A 7771-nucleotide genomic window follows, 5' to 3' on the forward strand; every position below is an offset into this window, starting at 1 on the left:
ATTTAATAATGTTTTAGGAATAATCCTAATCATTGAGTGGTGGGCTGAAGTTGCAAGATACTTTGAAGTGGAATCTTCAACGTCCGACACTCTGCTCGAGAAAAAAATTTCTAGGTTGGATTATGTTTTCCATTAATTGTAGTGTAATTTTTACATGAATCAAGTTTTCACAGTTAATCGAACGATAGACCCTTATTCATGATTGTTGACCATAAAACGGAATTGAGAGAAAGACCTAAACACATGTGGACACTTTAGAAAGTAGCCTCTGAGTCAATAAGAGGATCTAATTTTAGTGTGTATCGGTCATGAAATAGACTTATGCTAAACTTAACGAAGTTTTGATAAGGTAGTCCCATAAAGTATCCTCAGTGTGGTAAGGGAGTTGTTGCCTATGAGTGGATCCTTATGGGGAATGTCTGCCATTCCCAATATAGAGAAAAAAATTTATGTTGCCCATGAGTGCTCGAATGTGGCCATGGGGATTGTCTACTGGAGAGGTGACTCCCTTGGTAGAACGTATAGGGTCATCAAGTGCACCCTTTGAGGTGAATTGCGAGACCTTTATCGAGGATGTAACCCCTTGGAAGTCAATCAAGAAAATGGGTAGGAAAAGGAACTAAAGGAATTGGTCTTGAAGCTTATTTGAGACCTAAAGGAGTTGGTAGTTGGGACTTAAAGGAATTGTTCTAAGATATCTTATTAGGTATAAGATATAAAAAATAACATGGGTTATGAGGGAAAATTATCCGGATCCCCAATGTTAAAGGATTCAAAGAAGTAAGCAACATTTTAAAGGAACAATTTATTTTTAGGAATGGAGTGCCTATCTTCAATGCTTGTATAGAACCCCGACACGGCTAGGGGGCATAGGAACTTAACTCCCTTGTACTTGGGCATAACCCTCTTTCAGTATTAAATGTATTCATAACTGAGTGGTCGGGTGGTGGGCTAGAACCAAGGAGTTGGATGGGGCTAGGCTTGGTCAATGGATCCAAAAAGTAAGAAAATATAGATAGAAACATAACTTCCTTAGTGGAATCTCCACCATATCCATGAAGGGATCGTACTCTAAGATGAATTTCTATTCAAAACAAAAAACTTTGGGAAAATAGAGTAATTTAGATGTGTTCAAAGGACAGAAAAGTTTTCCTCATAATAAAGGGAGGGGACATCGCGTTGAGCCGCGATGGGGAGCTATTGATGGACTTGTTCATAAGAATTGTTCATGGAATAATCTAGTGAAATTATACGTGTTTCCCTCATAAGAATTTTCCCAAATAAATCCTTTGGGGATGTTGGGTTAGGTGAGACTCTCTACCTCGGTTTAAATTCCATTGGCATGTTTTTATTTAGGTGTAGTGGGTAGGGGTCTTACATTTGGTATTAGAGAAAGGTTTTAAAATCATAAAGAACTATGTGCATCTTATGCTAAGAATTGTCATCAAGCTAGATATAATCAGAGATTCATGAATTGAGTTTCTCCTCATTTTCTTTTAGATGACCCAGTTCCCACGTGTAGTTGGACCATCCTTGTCTCAAACCCTTGGATGATCATAAAGAACTATGTGTGTCTTATGCTAAGAATTGTCATCAAGCTAGATATAATCAGAGATTCATGAATTGAGTTTCTCCTCATTTTCTTTTAGATGACCCAATTACCACGTGTAGTTGGACCATCCTTGTCTCAAACCCTTGGATCATCCATGGAAGACGAAATGACAGCATGTGTGTTCAATCACCGTGCATTTAAGGGTGCATAGGAGCGCAATGAGTTAGCCAAGCTTTTTCTAGAATGGGTTTCCTCAAGTGTTTAAAGATCTATTCTCCTTGGAACCAAATGAGTGCAGACTCCCTATGTGCATAGGGAGATAGTGCTATGGACCTGACCCAAAATTCAAGTGAAATATTTCCCTCATCATGATATTGGAAAAACTTAGTTATACAAGAAGTAGTCATCCTTGGATCACTCTCTGACCAATCATGGTATCAGAAAATGTACGAAGTCTTTTCCTATTGTATATCACGCTAGAAATTTTGCATGCTTATATGTATATGTAAGGGTAGCTGACAGGGTAGCACTCCTCACAATATGTAATCAAGAGCTTGAAAGTCTAAAAGAAGACAAAAGAGCTAGTTTTGTAAAAAAAACCTTCAATAATATTATGAATACTTATTTTTATGAAATCAATTGTACAAAGTAATTTTGGTAAGACCATGGAATTAAGTCTATAAACACCTTAAGAAGAAGATGTTAAAAGAAGAAGACGATGTTAATATTGAAGCATACACTTAAAAGTTGTCATTTGGCACGACCCCATTTAGTTGTGTCAATCGCGTTCACCTTTGAGCATCTTGCTTCATAGCCTGAACTTGAACAAATTGCCCTAAATACCCATTCTGAAGAACTCCTCTATCAAACTTAGGAGGAGTAGGGACATCGATGGTTCAGAGGTCAATGCATTTTTGCTTAACCTTTAGCCATCACCATGAGAGCATCATTCTCACCATGATTTGAAGGAGAATTGAAGTAGTGGATATAGTAATTATCTATGCACCCCTACTTCCTAACATTCGAGCTCATCGATCTATGTATCAAATTTTATCTTATTTCATACTTGCATGAATTCATTATAACTCTTGCGGGCTGTATCTGCTCAAATCAATCAGGGTGTATCAATTTAGGACTATCTTTGCTCAATGTAGAGCCAACTTAGACTCAAGTGAAAAAATCAGAAGACTTTATAGAATTCAAATAGTAAAAACATCTTTTTTGGCTTTCCAGTTTTTTAGACATTAAAGGATTGTTCATAAATTTTTCCATCTCAACTTGTATGGATTTCTTTGATTCTAATAGTCTTGATGATGTTAATCCGCCTCAGTAAAATCGTTGAGGAGATAGGGAATAAAGAAATGAAAGGATCTAGTATTGAATATGCTAAGTCAAGATTTTTTTTAATTAAAAAGGACTTGGACACTTGCTTGCAACCTTTAGTAATCATGGCAGCTAGTGAGGATGGTACCCACAATCAAGGCCTTGACGTGACAAGACAGAGCTATATTTGAATATTTTATGAATAAGTGATCTCAAAGAAGAGCTTTTCGAGGGTCGTGGTGGGGATCAATAGAGCCAGTATTGCAATGAGGATTATCACTCTTGTTTAATTGAACTGCCTATAGGGGATATTGATATGATACCCTAGAATGTAATCATTCGCCTTGAGTTGAAAATTGCAGGTGTAGTAGACCATTATTGGGTATTAGATATTATTGGGTATTAGACATTAAGAATGCCTCAAATGATGACATTGAATTCTGTGAGGAAGTTCTAGAACTCAGTCTACTTCTACCTACCCATAATTAGAATCCTTTAAGGTCTTGCTAACTTTTCTACTATATGCTTTTGCATCCCTTGTTGAAAGTGAAATAACGAGAAACTGAAAATCAACTTATAACAATCTTGACAATCGTAAACTATTTTTTCCCATAACAACTGCTTGTCTTATGATGCCCAATTCAACAATTACATAGTTCTAGTGTTGATGATGAGCATGAAAGAAAGATTAATTGACCCGCAGAATGAGATTGCCAAGAAAGGGGACCCAATCCACACCAATCTACTTCCACTCTTACACCTATTAATGTATCGCAAGCTCCTCTCAATTCTTTCTAAATGAATGGAGTTTTCTAGACCATTGCTTTTTATGAAGGATCTCTACTAGCATTTCCAAGCTAACTAATTTGTAAATACTACATGCAAGTGCTAGTGTTGATGAGCATGAAAGAAAGATTTATTGACCTGCACAATCAAATCGCTAGGAAAGGGGACCCAATCTACTTCCACTCTTGCACCTATTGACGTGTCTCAAGCTCCTCTCAATTCTTGCTAAATGAATAGAGTTTTCTAGACCACCGCTTTTTATGAATGATCTCTACTGACATTTCCAAGCTAACTAATTTGCAAATATTTTCACTTGAGGAGGATAATAACATAATGAGTTCAAAAACTGAGCCAGCTCACCAAGCTCAATGCTCTCTTAGGCAACCAACTTTGGAAATAAAATACTAATAGTGTTGAACCAATTCCTCCATCACTTACTTCTATTGGCACCTTATATTTTGTAAGAGTTGAGTCCAAAAATTGTGAGTTATACCCTTAAATGAAAAGGGATTTATCTTTCTTGTCCTAAAATAAAGATTCTAGTCTTCTTGAAGAAGCTTGGACGTTATTTTTTAGGAAAGACAAAATGCCTCAAAATCATCACCAACTAATTAAACCACTTCGAAGGCCTTTGTAGCCGCTAAGGGTGCCCACAGTGGGTCAACTCAGAGGAACCAGCCAGAGAAGTGGTGCAGGCGTCAGCATTAAAGGCACCGCATTATCACTCTAATGACCAAAGGCCGTGCTGCTGCACTGTCACTCTAACAACTAAAACCATTGCCGCATTGTCACTCCAACGGCCTCTCCCACGGCCTCTTCCAAGGATAGGACATTCTACCAAAGGCAACCACAATGCATCAACATACACTCCAACTACCTAAGCCGCTGCATCGAGGGCATCTTCCAGAGATAGAGGATGCCACTGAATCAACCACAGGGATATATGATCCCTCGACTCATCCTAAAGGATGCACATAGGACTCCTAGACCACCCTTGACATCCCTTCTCATACCTTGTAGTCTGTGTTCTACAGTCACTTGTCTTCGTAAGCTATGTGTCATCTTCTTCACTATGACCTTTGCCGAGTGTGGGCAGTACAGTAACAGACATGTAACAATGTTCTCAGAGTAGTGCAAGTGTTCTTGTCCTCTTTTGCAGTCTTGTCTCTTCTTATGTTGTGTTTCACTCTGTTCTATCTTCTATGTCCGTCGTGAGCATTGGGGACTCTAGACCTATTGTCCTTAAGAGAAGAGCCCACCACTTAGTGTATTGGGCAACCAACCCTGCTACCACACTAAAAACTTGGCACGCTCGGTGGGACTCTTAAAACTTGGAGTTCTATTAGGTTATCCTTACTTTTGTGTCCTCTCTTTATGCCCAACACATGCTCCTTGTCGTAGTCCAATCAGCCCATCTAAGAGTCCTGTCTCTCAATACGCAGCCATAGTTGAAAGAGGTTCAACTACGTTCCAACTACGTTCCAACTAGGGATTCCCTTCCACCTCTTCCTATGGCAGCCAACCTTGGTAACCCCACTCTCGGCAATAATGTTGGAGGCCAAGCCAACCCTCCTGGTCCATCCAATCTTCCTGGTGTAGAGCCCCTGTCCACAATGGTGGGCCGAGTTAATGTCAACCTTTCAACCTTCAAAGGATCATCCATTGAGGATGTGGATGACCACATCCGACGGTTCATCTCCATATGCAAGAGCCGTAGTAATGAGCAGGAGGATTCCTTCTTGGTACTCTTTCTATCCACTCTACAAGGCTTTATAGATAAGTGGGTAAGTAGATTTTCCAGCTGACTTCTTGGTACTCGTTCTATCCACTCTGCAAGGCTCTATAGATAAGTGGTTCAGTCAATTTCCAGCTGACCACTTTGCAGACTGGACCACTTTGAAGGACACCTTCCTTCGCACCTTCCATCCTAGTAACTACGAGGACCTCATTCTCCAAGAGATACGGAAGCTATAACTACTGCCAGAGGAGAGGGTGTTGGAACTCATGACACGAACCCAGTGCTGGTGGCCCGCTTATTACCGACTTACCCTGTGGCGACTTCACGGTGTGTCAGTAGGGTGACACATGACTTACTGAGGTCCACCCAGTAGAAGATTAGAGAGTCAGCCCACACCAACTACATTGTGGGATTTAAGGCGCTAGCCTCTCAACTTGAGAATGCACGACTCATGTTTGAGAGTGATGTGGGCTCTATACATCCAGCAGTGACACAATTGGATGACCCAGTGGCTTAGCTGAATTGGGAGCTGGAGGCATTCGAAGTGAGCCAAAAACCTCCGAGTGAGGAAAGTACCCTACTCTAACTTAAAAGGGAGATTGAAGAATTGAAGACCCAGTAAGAAGCTAAGAAGGGCCTATGGTGTGCTATATGCCAGTCCCCGAGACACATTGTCCAAGAATGCCCAAAGAGGAGGTATTTCTCCTTCTGTGAAAAAGGACACGATGACAAAGATTGCTACCTACCTTAAGGGGTTACGTTAGCTTCATCAGCAGAAAACTCCTCATTCCACCTCGATAGCCCCCAACCTTGCCCATTATACTACAGCTGCTCCTGTTCCACAAACCTTCTATGCCACTACACCTCCTCCTTGCCAACCCAACCCTTAGGTGACCTACCTTCCACCACTCATCCCCAATCCTTTTGCACCAACCACCATGGCATCAGCTCCCATGAATTGTCCTCTTGGCCCTCCCCAACCCCGCAATCGCCCTGTCTTTTGCTCTGTCTTTTGCTAGTACAGATGTGGGGAATATGGTCATTACCAAAGCCATTTCCCCTTCCTGAAGGTGCTATGCCCTATAGGAATTTCCACGAATTTGAAGATCATTATACCCGGGATTTCCCCCCCATCAATGGGCATCCACTTCCTACGATTTCACACTTCCAAATCCGACCACCCACTTAATCTCTATCGGACATCCCCCATTCGCTAGCCCACCTCCCTCTCTTCCACCTCCCTCTCTGACCTAGAGGATCCACCATCCGTCATCGTGGTCACCCAATCAAAGGAAGGCCATGCCTAAAGAGCACCAAGGGGAGGATCCCACTGATAACACTCTTCCACTTCCCCACCCAGTCATAGAGAAATCCTTATTGCAAGCCTTCAAGGACCTCCACAACCTACCCTCTGTGTTAGACAAACCACCTACCCCTCCCTCCCACATCCCAAATCATTGCTTACACCTTTCTCCATGGAGGATCTACTCAAGGAAAATACAAAGTCAATGTACCTCCTTGATCTTCTCCAGATTAGCCCCATTGTCTGCCCCAATGTCTCAGTGCCCTACTAGAGCAACTCCATGATACGCCAACCAGTCATAGTGGTGGGCATTATTGTGGGGCTCCACTTCCTTAAGGTGTTGTTGGTTACATGGGTACCCTCCCTCACTAACTATTGTGGGGTTCCACTTCCTTAAGGTGTTGCTGGTTGCATGGGTACCCTCCCTCCCTCACTAACTATCGGAGCCCCCGCCTCTCTTTGGAGATTCATGGTACCCCACTTTTTGGGCCAATAGTCGACGGTGGCTCTAAGGTGAACCTCATGCCAGAATTCACACTCCATGCAATTGGTCTCAAGATGACATGACCAGCCAACTTTTGTGTTTGGGTGGCCAGGCAACAAGAGGTGACCAGGCAACAAGAGGTGACCCCCCTATCGGGGCCTAGTAGAAAATGTCACTATCTTGTTATTGAGGGGATTCCGTTCTTCTTGGACTGTGGTGATCTAGCTTCCTGAAGTCAGAGGGGCTTACTCATTGGTCATCCATGGCTTTGGAGTACAAGCATTCTGCACAATTAGGGTTCCAACCAATTATGGATTCCTCAAGAGCATGGCCCACAGGAGCTAAAACTGGAGGAAGGCTTGGATCAAGGAATCCGTGGTGCCATAGTAGCTCCCATATCTTCTGCGACCCCTTCTCCTTTGACATTGTGGCTCAACCATGATGAAGGCATTATCTCCCATAGTGATGAGTTAGAACTCCTTGACTGGCTCCAGGCAGTGGAAGGCCTGACATCCTACATGGTGGACATCACGGAGGTACCAAATGAATCCGCCAACCCTTCCTCTGAGAACTATGAGGTTGTAG

Source organism: Cibotium barometz, chromosome 10, assembly GCF_041138505.1.
Source record: "Cibotium barometz isolate CiBa-2024 chromosome 10, ASM4113850v1, whole genome shotgun sequence".
In the NCBI taxonomy this organism is placed as follows: Eukaryota; Viridiplantae; Streptophyta; class Polypodiopsida; order Cyatheales; family Cibotiaceae; genus Cibotium; species Cibotium barometz.